The sequence below is a fragment of the Myotis nattereri genome (genome assembly GCF_964212035.1).
Source record: "Myotis nattereri genome assembly, chromosome: 3".
Lineage (NCBI taxonomy): Eukaryota > Metazoa > Chordata > Mammalia > Chiroptera > Vespertilionidae > Myotis > Myotis nattereri.
In genome coordinates this window covers 120,319,520-120,338,509 of record NC_138077.1, presented here as the reverse complement: position 1 = coordinate 120,338,509, position 18,990 = coordinate 120,319,520, and the positions used below count along the sequence as shown (strand labels likewise).

At 38.1% G+C, this 18,990-nt stretch overlaps 1 pseudogene across 1 annotated transcript; it reads left to right on the top strand.

The window, feature by feature from the left end:
* Nucleotides 1-645: 645 nt before the first annotated feature.
* Nucleotides 646-2,909, top strand: LOC308515679 (cold shock domain-containing protein E1-like; annotated as a pseudogene). Its single transcript has one exon. The product of its transcript is annotated as a cold shock domain-containing protein E1-like (transcript).
* The last annotated feature ends 16,081 nt before the right edge of the window (nt 2,910-18,990 follow it).

Below are 18,990 nucleotides of genomic sequence, written 5' to 3'. Positions count from 1 at the left end.
TCTTTTCATGTGACTATTTAACATTGTTTATCTTCTTTGGTGAAGTGTCTTTTCCAATTTCTTTCCCATTGTTTTAACTGAGTTGTTTTCTTTAAGTTTTAAGAGTTCTTTCTGTATTTTGGATAACGGTTCTTTCTCAGATGTCTTCCGCAAATATTTTCTCCCAATCTGTGGCTTAAGAGGGTACTTTAAAAAATTTCATGGGCTGTGTTGCTTATAGTGGTGCTGGAGAGGGGGCGTTGAGCTGTTGCACATGAAGTGCAACAGAACAGACTTTACCACCTGAAACTGCTGCTTCAAGTTCAGATCAGGCAAAGAACAAACCTTGAAACAACCAACAAGACCAAAGAAGAGTACACTTAAGTTGAAGACACAACACTTAATCTGAAACAAGAAGTTTGTGCCTACTCAACAGCTCTGAGAGCACTTCCCAACGCTGCTAGTAATCTTTGTTCTCTTCAGTGCTGTACTGTGAGATTGCCTGGTGGGTGCAGCAGCAGTTGTATTCTTTATTAGCTTGATAGACCATTTTCTCTCACTCTTTTTTCTTTTTAATACTAGCAACACTCATCCTTTGAAACGTGTGCTGAAGAAGAAGAATCAGCAAATACTACTGAAAGTGCAATATTTGACTATCATTGCGAGATGAGCTTTGATCCAAACCTTTTCCACAACAATAGTACTTCAGCAGCACTGCGTGAAACTGGCGTTATTGAAAAACTGCTAATCTCTTACGAATTTATTCAATGTTCAGAACGTCAAGCTAGACTTTTCTTCCACTGTTCACAGTAAAATGGCTACCTGCAGGACTTAAAAGTAGGAGATGATGTTGAATTCAAAGTATCATCTGACTGGCGGACTGGGAAACCCATTGCTGTTAAACTGGTAAAGATAAAACAAGAAATCCTCCCTGAAGACCAAATGAATGGACAAGAAGTGTTTTATCTGACTTACATCCCTGAAGACTTGGAAAGGAACATTCAGCTGGAAACTGGAGATAAAATAAAAATTTTAATTGATAACAATAAACATACTGATGCTGTAAGTGCTCGAAACATTATTCCGTTGAAAAATAAACAAGCCTGCTGTCAAGGAGTACTTTGTGCCATGAAGGAGGCATTTGGCTTTCTTGAAAGTGGTGATGCTGTAAAAGGGATATCTCTCACTATAGTGAATTTAAGGGTGACTTAGAGGCCTTACAGCCTGGAGATGAGGTGGAATTCACAATCAAGGGCAGAAATGGTCAAAAAATTGCAGCACATGTCAGACGATTGCCTCAAGGAACAGTCATTTTCAAAATATCAGCTTTGAACATTTTGAAGGAACTGTAACCAAAGTTATCCCCAAAGTACCAGTAAAAATCAGAATGACCCATTGCCAGGATGCATTAAAGTTAACTTTGTGATTCCTAAAGAACTTCCCTTTGGAGATAAAGATACAAAATTCAAGGTAACCCTGTTGGAAGGCAACCATGTTAACTTTACTATTTCAACAGATTGACATGACAAATTAGAATGAGCAACCAACATAGAAGTTCTATCAAATACATTTCAGTTCACTAATGAAGTCAAAGAAATTGATGTGATTGCTGCCATGAGAGATGGTTTTGGTTTCTTCAAGTGTGTGGATCCTGATATATGTTTTTCCACTATAGTGAAATTCTGGATGGGAACCAGCTCCATACTGCAGATGAAGTAAAGTTTACTGTGGTTCCTGATTTGCTCTCTGCCCAAAGAAATCATGCTATTAGAATTTTAAAAAACTTCCCAAGGGCATGGTTTCATTCCATTTCCATTCAAATCATCATTTTCTGGGCACTATAGAAAAAGAAGCCACTTTTTCCATTTCTAAAACCACTAGCCAAAATAAAGGCAAGGAAATGGAGACTGAGGATGGTATTATTGCTTATGATGACTGTGGGGTGAAATTGACTATTTTTTTTTAAGCCAAGGATGTGGATGGATCTACTTCTCCTCAAATAGGTGATAAGGTTGAATTTAGTATTAGTGACAAACAGAGGCCTGGACAGCAGACTGTAACCTGAGTGCAACTTTTAGATCATAATTCTAACTCCAAGAGGCTCTTAGGTTATGTGGCAATTCTGAAGGATACTTTTGGATTTATTGAAATAGCCAATCATGATAAGGACATATTTTTCCATTACAGTGAGTTCTCTGGTGATGCTGATAGCCTAGAACTGGGGGACATGGTCAAATACAACTGGTCCAAAGGGAAAAGCAACAAAGTCAGTGCAGAAAAAGTCAACAAAACACACTTGGTGAATGGCCTTACTGAAGAAGCAGATCCTACATCTACTCTGGTAAAGTCATTCACCCCTTGAGAAGTGTTGATCCAACACAGACTGAGTACCAAAGAATGATTGAGACTGTGAGAAAGGGGGTATGAAAGGTAAGGTCTATCCATCTGGCATAGTTGGAATGGCCAACAAAGGAGATTGCCTGCAGATAGAGAAGAGTGTAAAATTCCAATTGTGTATCCTAGGCCAAAATGCACAGTCTATGGCTTACAACGTCACACCTCTGCGTAGGGCCACTGTGGAGTGTGTGAAAAATCAGTTTGGCTTCATTAACTATGAAGTAGGAGATAGCAAGAAGCTCTTTTTCCATGTGAAAGATGTTCAGGATGGCATTGAGCTACAGGCTGGAGATGAGGTGATTCTTAATCAGCACACTGACAAGTGCAGTGTTTGTAATGTTTGGCGAGTCTGCGAGGGCCCCAAGGCTGTTGCAGCTTCACTACCTGATAGGTTGGTCAATCGCTTGAGAAACATCACCCTGGATAATACCAGTGCTCCTGGCCTAATGGTTCTTCTTCAGCCAAAGGGACCAGATAACTCAATGGGACTTGGTGTAGAAAGAAAGATCTGTCCGGCTGTTGTCATTGACTAACCACATCCACAAAGCACATCATTAATCCACGATGATCAAGTTGGGAGGATTCTGGTGAAAGGGAGGATTTTTCATTCCTCTCCAAAATCTGGAATACTTATTCTATTGAGCTACTATACCAGTTTTAACACCTTCCTCGTATTATGTTTAAAATAAATGAATACATTTAAAAAAAAAAACATTTTAAAATTATGCACAGTTGCAGCCTGGAAAACTTAAGGTGGTGCCTTGTAGCATCAAATTTAGGAGCTTTGTCTGGTGCATTTAAGGCAACTGGTAATTACAAATTCCACTTTTCCCGTGTGAGTGAAAAATATAGACTGTTACCTTGTTGACCGTATGAAATTTTGCACTTGATATTTAGCATACTAGAGGCCCAGTGCATGAAATTCATGCACAGGTAGAGTCCTTAGGCTTGGCTGGTGATCAGGGCCAATTGGGGCCTTCCTCCCCTGGCTGCCAGCTGCCAGCCAGGGCGTTTCTTCATTCAATACAGCCCCCTGGTGGTCAGCACACATCATAGCGAGTGGTCAAACTCCTGGTTAGTTAAACTCCCGAGGGGACAATTTGCATATTAGCCTTTTATTATATAGGATATTCTACCTCCATTAATTCTGGCAAGATGTCCTGCCTTAGCACTCAGTTGCATTCTTTTCCTTTTCTTTCCTGTTCATTATGTTTTAATTCTAAGGACCACATAAGGGTAGACTATATTAAAACATTTTTTTAATTAGTATAGGCCCGTGGTCGGCAAACTGCGGCTCATGAGCCACATGCAGCTCTTTGGCCCCTTGAATGTGGCTCTTCCACAAAATACCACGTGCAGGCATGCACGTACAGTGCGATTGCAACTTCATGGCCCATGCGCAGAAGTCAGTATTTTGTGGAAGAGCCAGTATTTTGTGGAAGAGCCACACTCAAGGGGCCAAAGAGCCACATGTGGCTCGCAAGCCGTGGTTTGCCAAGCCACAGTTTGCCAACCACTGGTATAGGCAAACCATTTTTTTAAGTTGATGGCCAAATGTTAAAATGTTATTTTTCATATCATTTATAATTTTGTCACAGTCCACTTACATGAATTTTGGTTAGAATTTCAATGAAAGTTATTTTCCAAAGTAATTTGTCCCGCCTGAAATGGGGTGGGAAGTAAATTTGCTACAATTTGGTACAGATTTTCATGCAAATGAGGTGTGCAAGCAGTGTGCTAATTTACATGTCTTTAAACAAAGATGAATGCACAAACTTGCTGCTGCTTAGAACACTGCAGTTTCTAGGATCCAGTTTCTTTTACTGATTTTAAACAAAACAAACAAAAAAATAAAAAAATTGTGCCTGACCAAAAAAAAAATTCATGTAGGTTTTTAGAATGAAAATATAAGTCACATACAACAAAAGTCACTCTTATAAAGTGTAAATTTGCAATGGATTTAGTATATTTACAGAATAGTGTAATCATCACTACTATCTGATTCCAGGACATTTTCATCATTCCAAAACAACCCCCCTACCCAGTAGCAGTCACTCTCCACTTCCCCTCCCTTCATATCCTGGAAACCACTCACGTACTTTCTAATTTTATGCATTCTGAACAGTTCACAGACTGGAATCATGCAGTATGTGGCCTTCTGTGACTTCTCTCACTTAGCATAGTTACATTTTCAAGGTTCACCCATGTTGTAGCATACATTAGTACTTAATTTCACATTTTACTTAGCTAGTCATCCATGATGAGTATTATTTGGGTTGTTTCACTTTTTTAGCTATTACAAATCATGCTGCTATGAATATTCATGTACAAGTGTTTGTGTGGGTATATGTTTTCAAATCTTTTGGGCATATACCTAAAAGTAGAATTTCTAAGTCCTTTGGTAATGCTAACTTTTTGAGAAACTGACAAGCCACTTTTTAAACTATGTGCACCATTCTACATTCCTACAAGCAACCTATGAGTGTTCCATATACTGTACATCCTCACCCACTTATTATTGACCATACTTATTATTATGGCCATCTCAGTGGGTGGGAAATGGTATCTCCAAATTATGTTTTTTATTTCTATTTTTTTAAAAATATATTTTATTGATTTTTTACAGAGAAGAAAGGAGAGAGATAGAGAGTTAGAAACATCGATGAGAGAGAAACATCGATCAGCTGCCTCCTGCACATCTCCTACTGGGGATATGCCCGCAACCCAGGTACATGCCCTTGACCGGAATCGAACCTGGGACCTTTCAGTCCGCAGGCCGACGCTCTATCCACTGAGCCAAACCAGTTTCGGCTATTTCTATTTTCTTGATGGTAATGATGTTGGACATCTTTTATTGAGCTTATTGGCCATTTGTATATCATTCTTGGAGAACATCTCTTCAGATTCTTTCACATTTTTAATTGGGTTATTTGTTTTTTATTGTTGAACTATAAGATGTCTTTATATATTCTTGATACATTTCCCTTATCAGATATGTGATTTGCAAATATCTTGTCCCATTTTTGGCTTGTCTCTTCACTTACATAAAGGTGTCTTGGCAAGCACAGAAATTATGATTTTGATGGAGTCCAACTTATTTTTTTCTTCTTTCATTGCTTGTGCTTTTTCAAAGGTGAAATTCACCTTTTTTTTTACAATTTTTCTTATCTGCAAATCTTTTTATTATTTTTTTATTGTACATCATGGGTGTCATGGGTTGCTTAATATTTCTGCCCATCTTACTAATTTCATGTGCCATTGGAACTGCAGTTTTTAATTAAACAATTAACTTCACCTTAGTGAAAATAAACAGGTTAAGCTATTTCCTTCTTTGGCAAGAGTCAAAAGTCTTGAGCCATGGAGCACCTCAGGTCCCTGAGCTGGAAACGGCATCTGTGAGAAATTGTGTCCTCCTGTCGGTGGCATTTTAGGGAGGAGGGTGCTTCCTGCCTAGTGAAGCTCTCATCGAGTTTCAGTCCAAATAAAGCTGAGAGAGTTTACAGCTTGTGAGGGTGGAGGGCAGGGCATTCGTGATGAGAGTAGTTCCATACATTTGTTTTTTCTAGTACTAGGCTTGCCAATCAAAGAAGAAGCAAGCTCATGCTTAACCCAGCATAGACTAAACAGCCAGGGGACTGGGGATGGGAATTTGCTTACAAAGGAATTTCCTGCATGGTTTGGAGGTCAATGGCCGTGAAAAAAGTTCGTTGAAGGGCTTAATCTATGACTCAACATATGTTCATGAATGTAAAGTCCCACCTTTACATCTAAAGACTGTAAGCAGGGTGGCCAGAGAGGGAGTTTACACTTAACCCAAAGCAAAACATCACTCTATACAGGATGCCTCATGTCCACCTCCTGCACAGCAATAAAACTAGGTCACGTTCCCAATTCTTTAGGGCTAGATCTTTTAAATTTTAAAAAAGTCACATACCACAGCATGGTACCTAGATAGAATAGACTAGAATTTTCCTATTCTAATTACTTAGTGAGTTTTGAACATTGAAATGAATTGCAGCAGAATGGTTTAAGCAGAATTTAGTTCTTATGATTACTCTGCCAGTGAATATAATCAGTGATCCAAAATTCATTTCTCATAGTACTGAAATAAATTGTCACAGAAAATAGGTCATAATTACCAAAGTTATTCTATATTAAGGCATGAGAAATGTTGGGGAAGAAACACTGAAAATTATATTTCTGACTTTGAAAGATTTGGAATAAAGGAAAAGCTCTAATTAGGAGGAATAACTCCCAAGAGTAATTAATTAGAACATATAATTATACTCCACCAATACTAGAGTAAAGAACAGTGATGATTACATAATCCAGGGATTTTTTTTTTTTAAGTATCATAAAACCAATATGCCAGGGGAAATGAAAGTTCAGGTTATTCAACAATAATAATGAATAAAGAAATAACACAAAACACATCATATGGTGGGGGAGAGGGCTGGCATGCACGATTTGGACTTGAGTTTGTCCCAGCCACTCCCCTCCCCTAGGTTCAAACACTCCACTTGGACCCTATGGGAGGTCTTTAAAGCATCTTCCTCTGGAGGGCCTTTTGCAGCCCTGCCAAGCTGAGGTGGTTATTTTCCTCTCTGATCTGGGACCACCCTGGGCATATCCCTAATGGATGTTTGCTGTACCATGTAATGACTCTGGAATGTCCTGTTCACCTCCCCTACAAGACACTGAGCTCCTAGAAGGCAAGAGCAGTGCTGTTCTCACCTCTGTATTCTAATGACCTAGGAAGAAACCTAGAAAAGAATTGTTACTGAATGAGTAAATAAATAAATGTGCCAGAAACCAATTCCAGCATGTCATAATTTTAAGAGTTTCATCAAAAGGTTGATGCGACTTGGGGACTCAACAGGGTTGAGTCACACATATAGTCACCTGTTGGGAATGGCTGAAGGCATTTCCCAAACCTGAATAGGAAACTGATTGTGGCTGCCAGACAGTTAAAAGGCATCTTAATCTACATGTTATTGCCTCCTGCTGGCCAAACACCTGAACAGCCGTAGGCTATTCCCCAAACTGACAATGCCTCTGTACCCTTTGAAGCCTTACCCTTTGAAGTGTATTATCTCCACCTTGCCTTAGGACAAATTGTGTTAATAAAAGCAGGGGTCCTAGACAAAGAGGCACTTTTCAGTTCCTTTAGCTGAAGGTCCTCTGACCCCCCAATGCCTTTCAAAATTATATCTCATCTCTTTTTATTAGTCTCTAGATTTCTATGTCATCTACGTGCAGCCCCTTTTCCAGATTCCTGAACCCTTCTTGATGCTGGGACATGAACCCTGGCAAAATGCATTTCACTTAAATTTATAAATGAAGCTATCACTATGAATATCACATCTTTCCTTAATTAATCTAGAACAGTGGTCAGCAAACTCATTAGTCAATAGAGCCAAATATCAACAGTACAACGATTGAGATTTCTTTCGAGAGCCAAATTTTTTAAGCTTAAACTATATAGGTAGGTACATTGTTATTAACTTAATTAGGGTACTCCTAAGGCTTAGGAAGAGCCACACTCAAGGGGCCAAAGAGCCACATGTGGCTCACGAGCCACAGTTTGCCAACCAGGGATCTAGAAAATCCAATCCTTTACACATGACTGAAACATAGTACATATAGGAAGTAATCTCTTCTACTGTAGAGTTTAGTAAAACTGTTTTGTTAAATTAATCAGGGAAACAATATAATGAATTAAAGTGAATACATCACAGAATGTAAAGTAAAATATTAACCAAAGAACTTATATGCATATATGTGCATAGCCCATGGACACAGACAATAGTGGGGTGAAGGCCTTGAGTGGGGCAAAAGCTGGGTGGAGGGTGGATTGGGGAGATGGGGGACATCTATAATACTGTCAACAATAAAAAATAAAGTAAAAAACTATTTACTTATTTTACTCTAAACATCATTTCAATATATTTGAGTGCATAGCATCAGTTGCTAAGCACAGGTTTTTTGGGTCTGTGCTGAGTGACTTGTAATTAACTTTATTTGTATTGAAAATCTTGAAAACAATGTATTTTTTTTCAGAGCTCCTGATACTACCAATCTGCTGAGCAAATACTTTTCTAGTAAGTAATTTAGAGGCAAATTTCAACCAGGTTCTGACAAAATCATCACAAATTAAGGTGACCTAAATCAACCATTTAGTATTACTTAGAAAATATCAGGAAGAGCTGGTTTCTAGGAAATAATTAATGACAAGAACTATGTAATGACAAATAATTTTGTATTAATTTATTTTGTGTTTTACTCTTTTTTTGGTTTGTTTTATTTGAAATGAGACAAACGTTTCTGTAACATATCTTTGAACTTTTTAAACAACATATAGCCTTCTTTGGAAAGAAAATTATTTTAACTGAATCAGCCATCTCTGGATCCAAAAATTTAAAAACTCCAACAGACTCAGCTTAGCATGATTTGCTCTGAAGAACATATTTTTCAACCACTACATTAAAACTCTTGCTATGTGAAGTAGTGAAGCCTAAATAATGAAGTTCAGTAAGAAAGTTAATATCCCAAGCCTACCACAAATCATGGTCAGAGTGTATTATGTTAATGTCTATCATTCAATCCCTAATATGATGGACCCCAAAAGCTTTAGATTCAAGGCCAGGTCCTTCCATTACTAATGTGCACTCTTACACAAGTCACTTCTCTTTGAGCTTTAGCTCCTAACCTGCAAAATGAACATCAATACCTTCTATGATGTAGGTGGAAATATTTGTTTAGTGCCTAATATCCAGTAATATTCTAGGTGCATATTCCCAAAATTAGTCTTATCATAGCAATTGCCTGGAGCACTTATTTTGTGTAAAAATAAAAAAATTAAAAAGCTTGGGGGTCCTACCTCCAGTCTTTTGCATCTGAATTTCCAGGAGAAAACCACAGTAATCAGTTTAATTAACGAGCACCCCAAATGATTCTTCTGGTAGAAGTTTGAGAAACTGTGCTAAAGGGTTCACTAATCTATTCTCTGAATCTTTGAGCTTGGGTTGTTTTGTTTTTTTGTTTTTAGATCCCACATATGAATGAAATCATATAGTATTTGTCCTTCTCGATCTGACTTATTTTACTTAGAACAATGCCTTCAAGGTTCATCTGTGTGATCACAAATGTCAGGATTCCATTCTTTCTTAAGGCTGAATAATGTTTTATTGTATACTAGAAACCCAGTGCATGAAAATTCATGCACTCAGGGGTGTCCCTCTACCTGGCCTGAGCCCTATTGCAGCCTAGGACCCCTTGGGGATGTCCACCTGCCAGCTTAGGCCTGCTCCCTGGGGGAATCAGGCCTAAGCTGGCAGTCAGACATCCCTCTGGCAGCCAGGGAGCCCTTGGGGGAAATCTGACTAACAGCTTAAGGCCTAAGCCACAGTGGACATCCTTAGCATTGCCAAGGAGGCAGGCAAGGTTCCCACCACTGCCACAGAGCTCACAGAAGTCAGCCCTAGTTATGGCTGAGAGGAGCTCCCTCTGTGGGAATGCACTGACCACCAGGGGACAGCTTATGCATTGAGCGTCTGCCCCCTGGTGGTCAGTGCATGTGATAGTGACCAGTCGTTCCTGGTTGTTCTGCCATTACGGTCAATTTGCATATTACCCTTTTATTATATAGGAATAGAGGCTTGGTGCACAAAATTCGTGCATGGGGGGCTCCCTCAGCCTGGCCTGCACCCTCCTGCAATCTGGACTGCTGACTTCTAATAGCTCGCCTGCCTGCCTGCCTCGTCACCCCTAACTGCCTCTGCTTTCCAGCCTGATTGCCCCCTAACTGCCCCCCTGCCAGCCTAGCCACACCCTAACTGCTCCCTTGATGGCCTGGCCACCCCCTAACTGCTCCCCTGCCAGCCTAGCTGCCCCCTAACTGCTCCCCTGCTGCCCTGGTTGCCCCCTAACTGCTCCCCTGCTGGCCTAATTGCCTCTAACCACATCTGCCTCGGCCTCTGCCACCGTGGCTTTGTCTGCAAGGATGTCCAGAAGATGTCCGATCTAATTAGCATATTACCCTTTTATTAGTATAAATACTGTATATATCACATTTTCCTTATCCATTCATCTACCAATGGACACTTAGGTTGTTTCCATATCTTGGCTATTATAAATAATGCTGAAATAAACATGGAGGGGGACATATAATATTTTTAATTAAAGTTTTTATTTCTTTAGGGAAATATCCAGAAGTGGAATTGTTGGATCATGTTAGTCCTATTATTAATTTTTTTTAGAAACTCCCATATTTTTTTCCATAGTAGCTGTACCAATTTACATTCTCACCAATAATGTCCCAAGGATTCCCTTTTCTCCACATCCTCACCAACACTTGTTAATTCTTGTCTTTTTTAAAAAATATATAATAGTTATGCTGACAGGTGTGAGGTAATATCTCATTGCGGTTTTGATTTGCCTATCCCTGGTGATTGGTGATGTTAAGCATTTTTTCATGTGCCTGTTGGCCATCTGTATGCCTTCGTAGGAAAAATATCTATTCAGATCCCTTGCCCATTTAAAAAATTGGATTGCTTTATTTTTTTCTTTTGAGTTTCTTTATATTTTGGATATTAACCCCTTATGAGATATATGAGTTGCAAATATTTTTCCCATTTAGTAACTTGCATTTTTATTTTATTGATTATTTCCTTTACTGTGCAGAAGCTTTTTATTCTTATTCATTCATTTTTCAAGCAACAACAGCAACAAAGGATTCTTTAATGAAAGCTCTTCTTGTGATAATTGATGTTATAAACTTTTATTATAATAACATTTAGATTTCACATATTGCAAATAGTACCTCACCTTTACATCAATTGTTTAAAATGATTTACCTCTATATGGTCAATTTTCAATGAACTGATTTGGAAAAGGTTTCTTTTTTATTTTTTTATTTTTCAAACACAGTTTACATTTAATACCATTCTGCACCCATTTCAGATGTACAGCAAAGTGGCTGGAAAACCATACACTCCACAGAGTGGTCCCCCTGCTGCCCCAAGCACCTACCTGGCCCCATATCCCATTATTATGACATCATTGACTATATTCTCCATGCTGCAATCCATAACTCTATAGCTATTCTGCAACTGTCAATTTGTACGGCTTAATCTCTTCACCTTTTCACCCAGCACCACAACCCCCTCCTTTCTGTCAGTCTGTGCTCTATCCATGAGTCTGTTTCTATTTTGGTTGGTTGTTTGTCTTGTTCATTAGATTCCACATATAAGTGAAATCATTTGGTATTTGTCTTTCGCTGTCTGGCTTATTTCACTTAGCGTAATACACTCTAGGTCCATCCATACTGTCATAAAAGGTTAAATTTTCTTATTTTTTACGGCCAAGTAGTATTCCATTGTGTAAAAGTACCACAGCTTTTTTTATTCACTCATCTGCTGATGGGCACTTCAGTTACTTCCAAATCTTGGGTATTGTAAATAACACTGCAATAAACATAGGCGTGTATATATTCTTTTGAATTAGTGTTTTGGGTTTCTTCAGATATATTCCCCAAAAATAGAATTGCTGGGTTATAAGGCAGTTACATTTTTAATTATTTGAGTAACCTCCCACACTATTTTCCATAATGGCTGTACCAATTTGTGCAGAAGTTTTGAGATTGAATGAGTCCCACTTATTAATTTTTTATTTTGTTACCTTTGCTATTAGAATCAGAACAACAACAACAAAAATTATCACCCAGATCAATGCCAACTGCCTACATAGTTTTCTAAGAATTTTGTGGTTTCAGGTCTTATAATCAAGTCTAACACATGTTTAGTTAATTTTTGTGTATTGTGCAAGATATTAGCTTAGCCTCCCTCTCTCTCTCTCTCTCTCTCTCTCTCTCTCTTGCTGCTGCCAATTTCCCAACACAATTTATTGGAGACACTATCCTTTCTTCAGTGTATACTGTTGCCTCCTTTGTTGTAAATTAATTTACCATTTATGCATGTTATTTCTGAGGTTTCTATTCTGTCCCATTGATCTGTGTGTCCATTTTTATGCCAATACCATACTATTTTGATTACTATATCTGAAATATAGTTTGAAATCAGGAAGTATAATTCCTCCAGCTTTTTCCTTCTTTCTTAAGATTGCTTTAACTATTTGGGGTCTTTTGTGATTCCATAAAATTTAGGGTTATTTGTTATATTTCTCTAGAAAATGTCATTGAAATTTTGATAGAGATTGCACTGAATCTGTAGATTCCTTTAGGTATTATGGACATTTTTACAACATTAATTCTTTCAGTCCATGAGCACACAATATCTTTCCATTTATTTGTCTTTTTCAATTTCTTTCAATAATGTCTTACAGTTTTTACAGTGCAAATCTTTCACCTCCTTTGTTAAATTTATTCCTAGGTTTTTTTATAATTGTAGATGCAACTATAAATATAACTATTTTCTTTATCTTTTTAATATTTCATTGTTAGTGTATAGAAACACAACAGAATTTTGTATATTGATTTTGTATCCTGAAACTTTAATGACTTCATATTTTTTAGTTCTAACATAATAAACAGTGAAGTATTAGGAATATATATATATATATATAATAGTATATACACAATGTGCAAATAGTGACAGTTTTACTTTTTTTCTTTATAATTTTGATACTTTATTTTTTCTTGCCCAATTGCTCTGGCTAGGAGTTCCAATGTTATGTTGCATAAAAGTGGCAAGAGTGGGCATTCTTGTCTTGTTCCTGATCTTAGAGAAAAGCTTTTAGCTAAAAAAAAAAACACACAGAGAAAAGCTTTTAGCTTATAATCAAAGTATAATGCTAGCTGTGGGCTTGTCATATATGGCTTTTACTTTATTATGTTTCAACTAGAGGCCTAATGCATAAAATTCATGCAAGAGTAGGCCTTCCTTCCCCCAGCTGCTGGCACTGACTTCCATCTGGCACCTGGGACTCGGGCATCCCTCAAAGCTCCTGCTTCATCCAGAAGTTCATCTGGAAGGACATCTGGTCTAATTATCATATTATACTTTTATTATCATAGATATACTGGAGGCCCGGTGCACAAAATTTGTGCACAGGGTGTTGTCCCTCAGTCCAGCCTGCACCCTCTCCAATCTGGGACCCCTCAGGGGATGTCTGAAACTGGCAGTTGGACATCCCTCCCACAATCTGGGACTGCTGGCTCCTAACCACTCACCTGCCTGCCAGCCCAATCACCTCCAACTGCCCTCCCCTGCAGGCCTGATCACCCCCAACTGTCCTCCTGTGCCAGCCTGGTTGCCTCTATCTGCCCTCCCCAGCAGGCCTGGTCGCCCCAAACTGCCCTACCCACTGGCCTGTTTGCCCCCAACTGCCCTCTGCTGCTGACCTGATCACCCACAACTGCCCTCCCCTGCCAGCCATCTTGTGGCAGCAATCTTGTGATAGCCATCTTGTGACGACGTGTGGGCAGCCATCTTGTAATGATGTGAGGTTGTTGTGCTAGGGCAGTGATGGCAAACCTTTTGAGCTTGGTGTGTCAGCATTTTGAAAAACCCTAACTTAACTCTGGTGCCATGTCACATATAGAAATTTTTTGATATTTGCCACCATAGTAAAACAAAGACTTATATTTCTGATATTTATTTTATATATTTAAATGCCATTTAACAAAGAAAAATCAACCAAAAAAATGAGTTCGCGTGCCACCTCTGACATGTGTGTCATAGGTTCGCCATCACTGTGCTCGGGCATGAGGGCCACCTAGGCTTGTATTAGTATAGATTTCATGTATTCCTACTTGATGAGAAATTTTATAATATAAACATTGAATTTTTTTCAAATGCTTTTTCTGTATCTACTGAGATGATTATATGATTTTTATTTCTAATTTTCTTAATATGATTTCATTTATAGATGCTGACCCATTCTTGAATCATGGGGAAAAAATCCAACTTGATTACGCTGTATCATCCTTTTAATGTATTTTTGAATTATTTGCTGACTTTTTATTGAGGATTTTTGCATTTATGTTTATCAAGAATATAGCCTTGTAATTTTTTTTTTCTTGTGGTTTCATTGTCTAGTTTTGGTATCAGGGTAATGCTGACCTACAATGAGTTTGGACACATTTCCTGTCTCTTCAGATTTTTGGAAGAATTTTAAAAAGATTGGTATTAATTACTCTTTAAATGTTTGGTAGAAACCATCTGTTCATGGATTTTGTTTGTTGGGAGATTTTTAACAACTATTTAATCTCCTTGCCAGTAATTGGTCAAAACAGATTTTCGATTATTTTATGATTCACTCTTAGAAGGTTATATGTTTCTAGGAATTTAGCTATTTCTTCTAGGTTTTCAATTGATCAGAGTAATTTTTTATTATTCTTGGTGTTTCTACGGTATTAGTTGTAATGTCTCCATTTTTATTTTTTATCTTGTTTGAGCCCTCTCTTTTTATCTTGATTAGTATAGCTTAAAAGTTTTTCATAGTTTTTAAAATATACTTTTGTTGATTTTAGAGAGGAAGGGAGATGTAGAGAGAGATAGAAACATCAACAATGAGATGAATCATTGACCAGCTGCTTCCTATATGTCCCACACTAGGGATCAAGCCTGCAATCCAGGCATGTGGGAATTGAATCAGGGACTTCATGTTTCACAGGTTGATGCTCAACCACTGAGCCACGCTGGCTAGGCTGTCATATTTCTTTTATCTTTTCAAAGAACCAGATCTCAGTTTTATTGAACTTTTCTACTTTCTTTTTAGTCTCTATTTCATTTACTTCTGTTCCAATCTTTGTTTTTTCCTTCCACCTAGTGACTTGGGGCTTCATTTGCTTTTGTAGTTCCTTAAGGTTAAAGTTAGATTGTTAATTTGAGATTTTTTCTGGTTTCTTGAGATAGGCATGTATTGCCATGAACTTCCTTCTTAGAACTTTCATTGTATCCCATAAATTTTGGTCTGTTGCAGTTTCATTTTCATTCATGTCAAAGGCATTTCTTATTTCTTCTTTGATTGCTTCATAAAATCATTGATTGTTCATTATCAATGAACTTTGTTTAACATCCACATATTTGTTATTTTTTTAGTTTTCTTCTTGTAATTGATTTCTAGTCTTATACCATTGTGGGTAGAAAAAATGCTTGATATAATTTCAATCTTCCTAAATTTATTGACTTGTTTTGTGGCCTAAAGTATGCTCTATCCTAAAGAATATTCCATGTGCACTTGAGAAGAATTTGTATTCTGTTGCTTTTTGATTGAATGTTTTGTATATATCTTAAGTTAATCAGATTGAATATGTCATTTAAGGTTGATATTGCCGTATTGAGTTTCTCTCTGGGTGACCTATCCATTAATGTGAGTGGAATACTACATTTCCCTACTACTATTCTATTGTCCCATTATGTCTGTTAATATTTGCTTTATATATTTAGGTGCTCCTATGTTGGGTACATAAATATTTAGAAATGTTATATCCTCTTTTTGGATTAGTCCTTTATTAATGTGGAACTAGAAGCCCCGTGCACAAAAATTTGTGCACTGGTAGGGGGGTGGTGTCCCTCAGCCCAACCTGTACCCTCTCACAGTCTGGGACCCCTCGGGAGATAACCACCTGCTAGCTTAGGCCCGCTCCCCGGGTGGCAGATGGCAGGCCCAATCCCAAGGTGTCTGCCCAGTCTCCCCTAGTCGTAGATGGCAAGCCCGGATCCTGCGCTGGGTCAGGCGGCTGCTCAGATTGTGCTGCCGCCCACCCCAACCCACCCTGCCCCACACACACAGCAGGCCCGGATCCCTAGCTGGGGGGCGGTGGCAGCTTGGGATCGTGCTGCCACCCGCTCCGCATGCCCTGCTCACCCTGCCCCACCCTGCACATGGCAGGCCAGGATCCCGTGCTGTGGCAGGCGGCAGCTCGGGATCCTGCTGCCGCCTGCCCTGCCAGCCCTGCCACACACACTACAGGCCCAGATCCCGCGCTGGGGCAGGCGGTGGCTCAGGATCAGGCTGCCGCCAGCCCCAGGCAGGGCAGCACAGAGGGATCTGCCTGCAGTATGCAAATTAGCTGCCATCTTTGTTGGCAGTTAATTTGCATATAGTACTGATTAGCTAATGGGAGGCATAGTGAAGGTATGGTCAATTACTATGTTTGTCTATTATTAGATAGGATATCCTTCTTTTTAATTTATTACAGTTGTTTTAAAGTCTAATATTTCTGATATAAGTAAAGCTACCCCTAACTTCCTTTGGTTTCTATATGTATGGACATCTTTTTCCATCCCTTCACTTTTAGTCTCTAGGTCCATACATCTAAAGTAAGTATCTTATAGGTAGCATATAGATTTTTAAAAAAACACATTTAGCCACTTTTTGTCTTTTGATCAAATAATTTAGTTCATTTATATTTAAAGCAACTGTTGCCATTTTGTTCATTGTTTTCCAGCTGTTTTGTAGTTCTCTTCTTCTCTTGCCTTCTTTTAGGATTTATATCTGAACTCTCTACTCTGTTCTATTGATCTCTATTTCTGTTTTTATGCTAGTACTATGCTGTTTTTATGTCAATACCATGCTGCTTTCAAGAATCTCTTTTTCTTAGTCTTTCAACTGATTATAATGTGTCAGTGTAGATCTTCTTGAATTTATTTAATGTTCTTGAACTTCTTGGATATGTAGGTTCATAAATTTATTGAACTGGAAAGTTTTTGACCATTACTTCAAGTATTCTTTCTAATCCTATATCTCTCTATCACCTTCCTGGAATTTTTTATGGTATCTCATTAGTTTCTTAGGCTCTGTTCATTTTTCATATTTTTTTCTTTTTGCTTCTCAGACTAGATAATTTCATTTGTCTTATCTCCAAATTTACTGATTCTTTTCTCTGCTTAAATCTGTTGTTGAACCACTTTAGTCAAATTTTCATTTCAATTACTATGCAATTATATGCCTTATAATAACATTTCAGTAATGATGGAGCCCATATGTGACAGCTGTCCCATAAGATTATGATAAACCTAAAAAATTCCTATTACTTAGTGATGTCATAGCCATTGTTACATCATAGTGTGATGGATCACTCCCATTTCTGGTGGTGCTGGTGGAAACAAACCCATTGCACTGCCAGTTGTATAGAGGTGACATACAGTTACATACAGTACATATTACTTGATAATGATAATTAAAAACTATGTTACTGTTTTATGTATTTACTATTATATAATTTTTATTTTTTGGAATGTTCTCTTTCTATTTATTAAAAAAGTTTGCTGTAAAAGAGAATTCCATTTTATATCTGCAGCAGCCTTATGCATGCCCTGATTACAACATCTCTTGATTGCATCATTTTTCTTGTACTTGATTTACCCTTATGTTGTTTTATATGTTTCATGTAGAGTTTTATAAAGCCTACAGAAGTGTACAATAATACCGTGGACTTTCACATTCACTCACCATTTACTCACTGAGTCACTCAAAGCAGTTTCCAGTCCTGAAGTTCCATTCATGGTAGAAGCTCTATACAACTGTACCAATTTTTATCTTTCAGACCATGTATTCACTGTACCTCTTCTATGTTTATATATGTTCAGATACACAAATACCACTGTGTTACACTTGCCTACAGCATTCAGTATAGTTCCATGCTATATAGGTCTAGTCTAGAAGCAATGGCCTTACCATATAGCCTAGGTGCATAGTAGAATATACCCTCTAGATTTGTGTAAGTAAATTCTTTAATGTCAAAACTGACTAACCATGAATTTCTCATAATTTATTCCTGTTGTTAAGTAGGGCATGAGTCTTTTCAGTCCCAGTATTCCTATTTAATTCCTTTTTTCAACACTTGTCTCTTTTTTATATTCTCTACTTGTTGAGATATTGTTCTCCTGGCTTCTTCTGGTTCTGTTTGTGGTTTCTTCTAGCTCTTTGAGCATATTTAAGACAAATGATTTAAAATATTTTTCTAAAGGTGCAAGGTATTCAACATAACTAATAATCAGGTAAATACAAGCCAAAACCCCAATGAGATATTACTTCACACATATTAGAATAGATATCATCAAAACAGAGAGAAATAAATGTTGGAGAGGATGTGGAGGCAAAGGAATCCTTGTGCACTGCTGATGGGATATAAATTGGTACAGGCACTAGGGAAAATAGTATGGGTATTCCTCAAACAATTAATAATAGAATTACCACATGACCCACTTATGGGTACTTATATGGAAGAAACAAAAAGTCTAACTCAAAGAGATATCTGCAACTTCATGTACATTGCAACATTATTTACAATCAATAGCAAAGACATGGAAGCAGGGGAGTGACATCAGCATCATGGCAGATTGAGAAGACCCCATGTTTTTTCCCCTTAAAGTTACAAGTCAGTTATACTCAACAAAGGATCCCCCCTTCAATACACAAATGTGTCTGTGATCCAGACATCTGAAGATGGGCATATGAGAATGAGCAGATGAGGCAGGCTGGGGGAAAGAGACTCAAGGGGATGGCAGGCACAGTTCAGTGCCTGCTGTGGCCACAGCTGATTCTGCAAAAGATGGGATGCACTGCCCTCATGTGTAGCCCAAACTGCCTGAGGGGCAAAAACAGCACTCCACACTCAGTGACCAGTAACCATTGCAGGTAAACTCA